This window comes from Condylura cristata, unplaced genomic scaffold (assembly GCF_000260355.1).
Source record: "Condylura cristata isolate star-nosed mole 26May11 unplaced genomic scaffold, ConCri1.0 scaffold00019, whole genome shotgun sequence".
Taxonomy (NCBI): Eukaryota; Metazoa; Chordata; class Mammalia; order Eulipotyphla; family Talpidae; genus Condylura; species Condylura cristata.
In genome coordinates this window covers 14,431,839-14,442,458 of record NW_004567120.1, presented here as the reverse complement: position 1 = coordinate 14,442,458, position 10,620 = coordinate 14,431,839, and the positions used below count along the sequence as shown (strand labels likewise).

The window sequence follows — 10,620 nt, the reverse complement described above, 5'->3', positions numbered from 1 at the left end:
GGATTACAATCGAGATGGAAAAAAAAAATGTGCAAAATGATGTAAAAATAAACTTTGTAATAATAATAAAAAAAAAACTGGAGAGGTTGTGCTGGGTTCATGAAAACATAGATATCCTGGAATGAATTTGACATAAGGTTCATCAGTGAACATAAAACCATGCAGCCATTCTAGGAAAATCCACTTAACATGTCCTGAAGTTTTGTGCAAACTTCCAGGATTAGAACAAACAAATTGTTAAATTTGTTCATTTTTGAAGAATTTACATGACTAATAAGAACAACCAATGCCTTTACTGATTTAAATGCAAAGATATTCCATATCTAATCTAAGTAGTTTTTAAGGAAATATCACCTACAATTAATACAAATAATCTGTGCCTACTAACAAAAACTACCACTCTTGTCCTCATAATTGAAAACAATTTAATTTAAATGATATTAAACTACTATAATGATAATTATAATACAGCTACCAAATTATTGAATATTTACTATTTCTCAGATGTAAGTGTATTACATACTAACAGTAACATCTATTAAATCATCTCTGCCACAAACCATTTCTAAGCACCTCAAATGTATTATATCATCTAAATCTCACAACTATCTTTGATGTTAGTAAGGTCCAATTTCCTTTTCATAGGCAGAGAAAACCAGGTTCAGAGGGTTAACTAACTGCCGCAAGTTCACATAGCTTGAATGGAAAAATCAGAACTTGAAACCATGTCTTCCTGACCACCAAAACTATGTCAGTGAAACACCTGGTCTCCTGGTGATGTAACAATGATTAAGTACATGTAGAGTTTGCAGATTGCCGCTGGAGTGCCAAGATAGGGTTTATTCCCAATCATTTATTCTCTCAACAAGTAATTATGTAGAACCTACCAGGAGCAAGGTAATAATGCTGGGGTTACTGTAGTGAAGAGATTCTTAATTCCCCTTCCCTTTCCCTCACACACATCATCTAATCCATTGCCAAAGGCCTGTTGTGTATGATAAGACATCATAAATGGGGGAGCGGGAAGCACTGATTACAGAGGAAGGGCTGGGACAGCTTCTTTGAAAATGGGCAGTGACTCTACCACAACTCCTGCTCCTCTGTGCAACACTGTTTGGGGCACTGTCTTCTGCCATGTAAACCGGGCTGTCATTTAGGTAGTTTACTTAAAAGTGAGACATTATTCTCATTATTCTGTCCAAATGGTCTGACAGGGAGAAGCCCTGTACTCAAGGGAAGTGAGCCAGAGAAGTGCAAAATAAAGTATCACCAGTGCTGATGTTTTGCTCAGTATTTACAAAAGGCAGTATTGATTTAAGTTGTCTGCTGAAAACAGAAAACAGGAGAAGCTTCCTGCCTCATGGGTTATTCTGTTGAACAATTCAGGTGTTAGAGTACCTACAAAGAAGCCGAGATTAGTGCCCACAGCATGTAGAATGAAGTATCTGTGACTCTGTGATGACATCTCCTATGTTCTGGATTTTGAATAGAAAATCAACAGGACATTCAAAAATAACTTTTTGATAAATACAATTCTACACAAAAAACCCTGGACTGACTTCTGTATGCTTAAGGTAAAATGTTGGTTCTCAGTGTGACACTTTCACCCTAATAGAGCTTCCTATAATATCCACTCTGAGTTCAGTCCCAAGAAACAACAAACAAAAATTCTCAGCATTTTCATACACACACACACACACACAGAGGCCTAGGCATCCTAGGTCTTTTTTTCTTTTTCCCTCAAGATTTATTTATTTATTTGTGAATGCAGAACTGGAGTACAGGCCAGAGGTGCAGGGCGATGAGAGGATTCACCAGAGACAGAGTGGAGAGCAGAACAGGCAGATTGATGAAGTACACTGCTGAGGGGAGCAGCAGGCGGGTCAGGAGAGGTCTGCTGTGCCATGTGGGTCACCTCCGAGGCAGGCGGGGATTGAACTCATGTGGAAGTAGCTTTCAATTCTTAGTAAGGCGCTTTAACCCACTGCGCCACCAGAGAGGGCCATCCTAGGTCTTTTTAAGCCCTTTGAAAAGTTGCATTTTACCTCAATAAATCTGTAGGGTATTTCCCACTTTGGCCAACTAAGGTAGGTGTATTTTACAGAGGGGGCATGGTCAACACGAGAGGTGAGGCCAGAAACAATTAGTGCTAAAGTTAACCAAAAATTCTTGAATTGTACAGCTCATTTGGTTATACAGCATCCTACATTTATTGTAAATACTCCCTGTAATTCTGTTAGCTATACCGCATTGCCTGACAATCCAAAAATTGCTCAATCATGGGCTTACTATTTACCAGAAGTATATAATAGTGATGATATTACAAATATTACTTCATAAAAGACAGTTTTGATCTTTGGAAAATTACGATCAAATCAAGAAAAGGTGATGAAATGTAAAATGATGCTATCACACACATTTGTTGAGTGCCTACTTATGCGGAGCTAAGAGTTAGGCTATGTCAGTGAGCATAAGAGGTATGATCTTTGGTTTCCTGGTTCATGCAGACTGGCTAGGAAGGAAAGCAATTAATTAGGCAATTATAATACAATACAGTGAGTTCTGTGGTACAGGAAAGGTAGTATGCCATGGGGCTCCATCAGAGCTGGGGGCAGTTTTTCTAGAGGACGTATTCTGTGCAGCACCGGCTGCAGGTATAAAGGTTCAGAGCTGTGAGAGACAATAAGAAGCAGAGAACAAGAGCACGTAAGAATGAGAAAAGTTAAAAAAAGAAAAAGAAAAAAGAAAAGAAAAGAGAAAAGTTGCATTTAATGTATCAGTAAAATTGAAGGAAAAAATGGAAGGTACAGTCAAAGAATAGAAAATGATCATGACTTCTTAAAATGTGAGGTTTCTTTTAGGATATCTGATGATAAAAATGCAGAGCCATTACCAGGATTTAAACAGAGAGAGCTTTGAATATCATGGTAAAGCTTCGAGGCTAGCATCAGACTTTTCAGTACAGCATCTCCACTATCAGTATAACCTTAGGCAAGTGATTTAATCCTTCCTTCCTCAACTTTGTAGGATTTCTAGAAGTCCTAAGAGTTTATTCATCAAGCAGTGGGGAGCCAATAAAAGTTTAGGGGATGTAAATGACACTAGCAAAACTATGTTTTTGGACATTATTAAGGGAAGTCTTGGGAAAGGAAAAGGCAACAGCCCATCCTGCGGCTAATACCAAAGTCGAGGGGTGGGATGACAAAGGCACAAACTAGGGTACTGATGATGGCAGTGGAAATTTAAAATAAATGTGCCCAATTCAACAGGGTCTGACTGACAGACCTTGATGGACAGATTTGGCTTCTCCAGCCAAAGCCCTGCTTTAAATCACAAGGTCCACTTGTGCCATCTGTTTGTCTAGCGGAGTATATAGGAAGTTGACACAAAAACAACATATTTTTCTGATGCAACATATTTAAGCCACATTTTAGAGTGTCTCTGGGAAGAAGATTGCATATTATTCATATTGTGTTGAAGAGACCAAGGCTTGAATGGGATGAATCATGAAGAGGAAGCATATGCTAATGAGTTGCTTAAAATCAGTGCTTGGAGAGGTCACAAATGAAAAACAGCCCTATCACGCCATAAAAAAAATCAAAGCTATAGGACTCAAACAGAATATCAGAGAAAATAGCCCTTTTTATATCCTGAGCTATTTTTGCCCCCAACTCTTTCCAAAGAAAATTATAAAATCAAAAGAATGGGTCATCATGTAAAATTTGATTGAAGAGTTCCTGTTCTCTAACATTCCTGAGGTAAATTCCTCTGTACTTGTGAGATTTTCAATATTCTGAGGTTTTAGAGAACACAAAAGGACACGTATTTAAAAATTCACGATATTCACCTGAAGTTGTCTTTGTTTTGTTTTGCCTTAACATGTTCAAAGAGGACAGCAAGAAACCTTGCAAGGCCTACCGACATAAAAGATGCTGGCAGCTAAGTGTTAAAACTGAAAATCAGAATTTCTAAGTGAGTCACCATTTGGATCCTCTCTTCTTAAATTTTGATGAGCCTGGAGCGAAGCTTTCCAACCAGGAGGCTGTGGACCACAGCAAGTCACAAATGAGTTACAGATGGCTGAGATAATATTGATCTCCTCAGCCTTCAGGTAGTTAAGAGTCTATTCTACCACTTCTACTCAATTTTGCTGGACAAATATTTATCACTTTCAGTATGCACAGCAGCTGAAGATCTTGGCAGCCTTTTTGGAGTGTTGAGATGGGGACTGAAGGTTAGCTAACGCTTGTATTATGCTAATAGTTTTCACTTGGGAGTCTTTATGAGCATAGTAGTAACAGTAGTTGGACACTTACATGGTGTTTGCCATCCTGCCAGGCAGCTTCCTAAGTATACTGAAACTCATCTAATCACACAACAACCCTATGAAGCACTGACCATTAATATTATTAGAAAAACAGAGGAATATGAATAAATTAAGGTTAAGGTCACTAAGTGAGTAATGGGTACAGCTGGGACTCCAATGCTGGCTCCAGAGTCCTCACATCAACTGCCTTTCATAAAAAAAATTGACACAAGGGCCCTCCCTGGTGGCACAGTGGGTTAAAGCACAGCAGTAAGAAGCTAAAGCCAATTCAGCATGAGTTCGATCCCCGCCTGCCCCGGAGGTGACCACATGGTGTGGCAGACCTCTCCTGACCCGCCCGCTGCTCCCCTCAGCAGTGTACTTCGTCGATCTGCCTGTTCTGCTCCCCTCTCTGTCTCTGGTGAATCCTCTCGCCGCCCCTGCACCTCTGGCCTGTAGCCCAGTTCTGTATGCATAAATAAGTCAATCTTTTAAAAAAAATTGACACGAAAGACTCTGGTAGGCGATTAGTGTTTTAACACTAGGGACGGATGGACAAAAAACAGCTGGATGCTCAAAACAGGGGGTCCACCTATGAAGGGTGAAAACTGATTGTCTCAGAGTTGCAGGTTTGCGATAGGGCAAGAGAGAATAGAATTTCAAATCCAGAATGAAAGATAAAAGCAGGGGCCCTCAAGACACAAAATGTAGAGTTCAAAATTAAAATCATGGTTACCAGATGAAAGCAGAGTTCAAGTTAATGAAGAGAAAAAGGTATTAATGAATAGTGAAAAACAGATGGCTGTCATAAAAATCATTCAATCAAAGGATGTCTAGAGCAGTAGATCTCACCTCCGGATCAATATTACCAACCAAAGGACATTTGGTGACACCTGAAGATATTTTTCCTTGTGCATCTTGGGTGGGAGCAGGGGAGGGTAGAATCAGAGATGCAGCAAAGCATTCAGCAATGAACAAGAGAGATTCCTGCCACCCCAGATAAGAATTCTCCAGCCCCAGATGCCAAGGACGTCATTACTGAGAAACTCTAGCATAGAGATCTCTGACCAATCCTGACCAGGTAACTCCTATAGGCACTGTGGACCAAGAATGCTCAAGTATCAATTAAAATACCCCATCAGAAATAAAATAAAAATGTAACATTTTGGAGAATTTATTAGACATGCAACTTTCTTTATTACATCTTGCTTAATCTTCAAAGCAAACCTATGAGATGTGTGCTACTGTTAGTCCAAATTTGCATATGTGCAAAATGAGGCTCAGAGAAGTTAAGTGGCTTCCTCCTCCAGGACCAAATAACTAGAAAGTGACCCAATGAAGAATCACAGCCCAGTCTGTCTGATCGCAAACACTACTACACTCTATATGCTACGCAGTACGTACAGTTGCCTAAGGGTTAACACCTGCTCTAAGAGTTCAGGCCTCAGAACTGGGCACATGATGAGCCCTTACCAAGCACTGTGTGGCCATGGGAGAGGAGGTGTCAGGGAGGAAGCAGGCTATGAAGAACAACTTGGGAAAAAAAACGACATCGCTATAAACCGATGAATTTTTTAAAAGATTCTGCATCACTTGACAAGCAAGTCTGCGTGGCATTTTATGAAAAGAACCACTGGGAATCAGTTTATTTCCAACTCAATTCCACATTCACATTCCATCTGGACTTGGCAGCCAACCTTCTTTCTCACCAAGGACAACCTGTGTATTACCTCTGCTAAAAGTGGAGAAGGCTGTTTAAAATTGCCCCTTTCAACAACTCTACCTGGAGAAAAATCGCCACATTTACAATTCTTTTCAGTGCTAAATTATTATACAATGAAGTCCTTTAAAACAAAAACAACCTGTGTAGCCCCCCAGACACTGGAACTACTTATATGCAGGGCCCAGGCTGCATCTTGTAATACAACAGCCCCATTCAGTCAAAGAAGTTCTACCCCAGCTTGCTGTGACATTGACACTAGTCCTGTCCCCCAAAACCAGCATTCCAAAAGCTTGATAATCTTCTTCAGGGCCTTTCAAGTCAGAATCTATTTTCCTGCTGTCACAAAATGAAGCTTCATTCAGTATGACATCTACTTCCTCAGAAGATTCCACTGACAATGAAAATTGAAGATACTTTCTTTTCTGCAAGAGTTTAGAGCATATTCATAGGAAAAGCTTTTGTTTCCTGGTGGGCTACACTTGTACAGGAAAGTGAGTATCTGAGCACCCCAGTAGCTTTTCTTCTTATTTCCATAACCAAAAAAAATCATTGCTCTTAGAAATCAAAAGTGAAATGCCTGGAACTCATACACCGCATTGTGTGTTCAAAGCTCTCAATATTACCCAAATCTTCATTTCATTTTCCTGGGACAAGAAATCACTGGCTCCTGGTTTATAGGAGTTATTAAACTACATTTCCTAATACAGGGTTTATTAACCCTAAGTGAGAGACAACTTGTTCAAAAGTTTTGTAGGTTTCTACTTGGTGTTTTCTGTTTTAGTTAAAGCTTGTATGTGTTTAACCTTACAGAAGTTCATACTATATATTTTTTTAGATTTATTTATTTATTTATACAGAACTGGGGTACAGGCCAGAGATGCGGAGGGTGAGAGGATTCACCAGAGACAGAGTGGGGGAGCAGAAGAGGCAGATCGACGAAGTACACTGCTGAGGGGAGCAGCAGGCGGGTCAGGAGAGGTCTTCCGCGCCATGTGGTCACCTCCGGGGCAGGCGGGAATCGAATTCATGCAGAAGTGGCTTTAGCTTCTTAGTGCTGTGCGTTAACCCGCTGCGCGCCACCAGGGAGGGCCAGTTCATACTATTTTATTAAACTTTTAAAATGTTTACATCATTGTTCATTTTTCTATGGTATCTGCTCTCTCCCCTCAGCTGTGGTCCCCTTTGTCCTCCCATTACATCATCCATGAACTGCCACAATACTGCCCTATGCTCTTCCCTCCTGTTTTACTGCTGTCCCTGCCCATCCCCGCTGGATGCCTCAGATCTATAAGAACCTCACACTTAAGTGAGTGACAACTGAAGAAAAGATGATAATAGACTTGAATGATGTCATACTTATTAGGTACACTTTCTGCCTCGATGGTCCAGAAAATAAGTTCTTGTGTAGAGCCTGTCACGAAGGAGAGAGCAGTTATGCCCAGAGCTTCAAGGACTCTATTTATATTGTTGCTGGGATTTTTCATATTGTTCCATAGAATACAAATACAAACAGCTTATTCTTATTCCTATGGTTTGCCAGGATGATCATATTCAGTACTAACATCTCTTGAGCTACAGGTTAGGGGGGTGGGCAAATTAAAGTCTTGCCTCCTGAAAGAACATTATGTGGTGTGCCCATAGTTGTGAAACAAGCATTGTACATCTGGAAGAACTAGTAACAACACAATGTTTGGTGAATGGAGCGGCCCAAAATGCCATTATCCAGCCCAGAGCAAGAACATTCTAAGTAGAAACTATTGATGTGGGGTTTCATGTCCCATGTGCTATGAAGGCTTTGGAAAACAAACTTCTAGATAACTAGATAGATATTTAATCTCTTTCTTCCAAGTATTAAATTATCAAAAGGCTGAAAAAGGACTGCCATGGATCTCAGAAGGTCCTCATGTTAAAATCACTGCATACATGTGATATACTATAGAAAATTATAAGCTGCATATATGAAAATCCTGCAATTCACTAAAGTAGCAGGGAAATTGGGGTGTTGGTCAGATGTACTAGGAATTCACCAAAGACACAACAAGGGATAGAAAAGGCAGATTTACTGATATCCTGTAAAGCAGAAAAGGGCCAGGGGGAGAGAACTTCTGTACACAAAATAGGGTTTGGCGCTTTCCTTCAGGACCTGTTTTCGCAGGCTTTTTTGTGACCCAGGGAGTTGGACTCTGACCCCTGCTACCTAATGGGACATCAGGTTTTTGCTCAGAAGGGGTCCTGGTTCTGTTTACACTGTTTCCCCATTCCTCAAATTCTCCATAGGCCCTTATCGATCATGTGAATCCTTGCCTTGGTTTGCATGGTGACTTTATCAGTACCCCTTCCTTGTCTACTTTATGTGTCTCGGCATTGCTCAGGAGAGCAAACTAAGTTTTAACCCTATTAAATGATAACCAGACAAATAACAAATAAAAATAACAATTGCATGGGCGCATCTGTCTGGTGATCTTTCACAGAATGAGCTTCTTTAGTGAAATTGAAATACGTGTGTGTGTGTGTGTTTGTCTAGTATATGTACGTGTGTGTGTGTATTGGTATATAAGAGTAGGACAGAGACTCTTGAATGGTTGTCTGCTAAAAGACTTTTAAAAGGAGGACTGTGATAAAAAGTACAATTACTCATATCCACTCAAGAATTTATAAATTATTTACCATAATTAAATGTGAGTCTCTAGGAAGACTACTCTTCTTTAAATTTTAAAATAAATAAAAATCAGTTCTCATCTTTATATTTATTGATAGATTGTAGCTTGCAAATCTTTGGGACGATAAACCAGATATTTAATTTTGCCATGTTTCATGAGGCAAGACAATTCTGCATCTAGGAAAAAGTCACCTTTGAGAATAGTAGAGATCTATACCAAGACATATCCATTTCTACAAGCTTTCAGGTTTACATTCCACTCCATTCCATTGAATTCAGTACCAGTGAAAGATAAAATTATATGGCATATGATGTTTGTCTTCGAAAGCTCCATTTACATTTCTCCTTTACCCAAGCACCAAGATTTGAGGAGATCTTGCTTCTCCTTCAATGAAACTACTCTAGAGAGTAGAGAGGACGAAGACAGTTTATGGGATGGTGGAAGGATCTGGCTTCAGGTGATTACCTTTCATAATCACTGCAACTCTTAAATAAGCTGTCCAACAAATGAATGGTAATGGCTATAGCTGTTGACATTAGAATTTCAGAGGGAGTGATGAATGTGAGCAGAGGCAGGTTGGAATTCCTATTCATGTCCCAGTTAACAATGATAACTGACATTTATGGGGCATTTATTACATGATAGGTATTGTTTTCAGTACTCTACATGGATTAATTCATTCACCCTCACAACAGACATGAGATCAATAGTTTTATGAACTATGCACTATTGTTATCCGTATGCTGAGAGAGAGAGGTTAAGTGACTTGCATAAGATGACAGGACTGAGTTAGCAAGCAGCATGGCACAAAGTCAAAGCCAGGTGGTACCCCACAGCCTGTCTGCTTTATTGTTTTTGTATTCTTACTGTTCCTTAAAAAATACTGCATATTCATTGGAGAAATTTTTGACAAAAGCAAAAAGTAAAAAAAGGAAGAAAATGGTTACTTCCAAACCCACCAGTGGAAAGAATCTTTGTGCATTTGTAAGTATATGTGTAACTTTCCAGACACACACATATCTTTTACAAAGACAAAATCAGGGTCCTCTCTGGTGGCGCAGCAGGTTAAAGCACAGCACTAAGAAGCTAAAGCTACTTCCACATGAGTTCAATTCCCACCTGCCTTGGAGGTGGCCCACATGGCACAGCAGACCTCTCCTGACCCACCCACTGCTTCCCTCAGCAGTGTACTTCATCAGTCAGCCTGTTCTGCTCCCCACTCTGTCTCTGGTGAATCCTCTCACCACCCCTGTACCTCTGGCCTATACCCCAGATCAGTATGAATTAAAAAAAAAATAAATTAAAAATAAATAAACCAAAAAAATCCCTCAGTTTAAAAAAAAAAAAAGACAAAATCAAAATGTAATGTCACTTCATGAAAGAGTTATACCTTTTGCCCAACAGTTTGACTTGTGGGTGTCTACACTGCAGAAAAATAGTCATTAATGGAAAAATAATGAGACAGATGCATGCCTACCAAATAGTGATTAACAATGGTCCAAACTGAAAATAATACACAAGTCCATTATAATACAGGTATTCAATAATTCTATTGTCGTTATTACTTTGAGAATTTTGTAGCAGTTTGGGAAATGTTTATAATAACATGTTCTCTTAAAAAGCAGCATATAAAAGTGTATGAAAAGCGTGACTACAACTATGTAACCTTTATGGATCTATAAAAAGACAAAAGTGAAATAGACCAAAATGCTAGACATGATTTTATAAGAATAGCAGCACTAAGACAAGTCTTAAAATTAATCCTATATTTTATAAATTTTCACAGTACAGCTCTTCTAATTGTTTTCCTTATCAAAGACAAAAAAACAAAGAAAAAAAAACACACACACACACACAAAGAACCTATCACCTACAGAGAAAGCTAGCCTTGCCTTTTTTGATAGAAAGTCAGAAATTCACTAGCTATGTCT

General features: G+C 39.3%; 1 protein-coding gene across 1 annotated transcript in view; it reads right to left on the bottom strand.

Annotated features, from left to right (window-relative positions):
- The window catches only part of IL1RAPL2 (interleukin 1 receptor accessory protein-like 2), a 921,055-nt gene that overhangs the window by 354,541 nt on the left and 555,894 nt on the right, over positions 1–10,620 (bottom strand). The window lies entirely within an intron of this gene.